Genomic DNA, 1,708 nt, shown 5'->3' on the forward strand with positions numbered 1-1,708 from the left:
ACCTAAAGAAACCTAGGCTTTGAAGTCTATATAAGGGGAACTTTTGGAAACTGGGATCTTTGAATCCTGACACTACTTTTTTGTGTGTCCTAGTTGTATCTAGAGTCGTCCTCTCCAGAAACCCTTTTACGGTTTAGCGATTAAAAAGACTTCATTGGGATTCGTGAAGCCAGGTCCAGTTATCTTTTATCTTGATAACTTGAGTATCCTGATCTTCCCGATCTTGATTGTTTGTAGATCCTTGCTCCATCAATAAAGATAGATATTAATCAACAAAGTATCTTCGTCCCATACTTTGTTGATTCCGTAAGTTTTATACTTGTGAGGTGAATAATAATATAGGTTGCACTTCGGGTTGCATAAGTCCGTATTTTGAGGATAGCCAGACCTTTGTCTAAGTTGTTATCGATTTCCATCGCTTGGATCTTTCGTTTGATCTGATTATCCGTTTAGATCGTAAATCAGGAAATCAATCATAGGCTTAATCCGTGGGAGACATATTTGGTTTCAAGTCTTCAATGGAGTTGAAGCAACTCTTGGTTGGCGTGATACCGTCTAAGGGAATCAATTGCGCAGAGTCTTGTTGGGTTTCAAGAGGCGTAAGGAACGCGACTGTACCAGATTAGTGGGAGACTGAGTTCGGGCTCAACTACATTCCAGAACTAATTTAATTGGTAGTAGGATAGTGTTTGTAGCGGCTTAATACAATTTTGTTTTCAATCTGGACTAGGTCCCTGGGTTTTTCTGCATTTGCGGTTTCCTCGTTAACAAAATTTATGGTGTATGTGTTATTTCTTTTTCCTCTTTATATTGTTTATCTTTATAATTGAAATATCACAGGTTGTGCGTTGATCAATCTTAATAGGTAGGTCCAACCTTGTCAGTTGGATAAGACTTGATTGATCCTTGGACATTGGTCTTTGGTACCATCCAAGAACTCTCTTTGTAGTTAGGTTCACGGATTCAATTCTGTAAACGTTCTAACAACAAGAGAGAGAGAGAGAGAGATAACTCTAGGAACTTTCCTTGATTGAGTTTTTACTCTCGGAGTTGTGTTGAGTTTGTCCATACACATTTCCTAAGAAAAAGTTGGTGGTGTATTTTGGTACCCCCAGTGCTTTCAATTCCTAAAGAGAGTCGATATTCTATTATGTTGTAGACGAAGATTCTAGCTTTGCAAATATGACACCAGAGTGCCAGGGATTGAGACTCATGTTGCAATAGTTCTCTATTTATAGAATATAAAGCTTCGGGTAGATTTTGTTAGAGCACTGCTCGGTCAAACTCGCAAGTTTTTTTATCTCAACCTTGTTGTCAATGTTAGATGCACAAAACCATATCTTGATTTCTAGTCTACTAAGTCAAGTATCAAACTAGGATTAGAGTATGGTAGTTGTGTATCATATATGACCAAATATACCTCAAAGATTGAAGACAAAAGATCAAACAAATACATTTGGAGAACTTCATCGACAAAGAGGTATGTGAGGACTGAACCATCCCGTACTCATGACATTTACCGTTTTATATTATGAGACTATGTCGTATGATTTTATTTTGCAAAGAAGAAATTTTGAGTCAAGCTTGTCTTGATAAATTTCTCGAAATATGATTCAAGCAATGGATGTTAGAGATCCTTGAAAATCTTGGTTAAAACCAATTTATTATTTATGAGTTATTTTTGTTCAAGTTGATCATTCACAAATTG

Source organism: Papaver somniferum, chromosome 1 (assembly GCF_003573695.1).
Source record: "Papaver somniferum cultivar HN1 chromosome 1, ASM357369v1, whole genome shotgun sequence".
In the NCBI taxonomy this organism is placed as follows: Eukaryota; Viridiplantae; Streptophyta; class Magnoliopsida; order Ranunculales; family Papaveraceae; genus Papaver; species Papaver somniferum.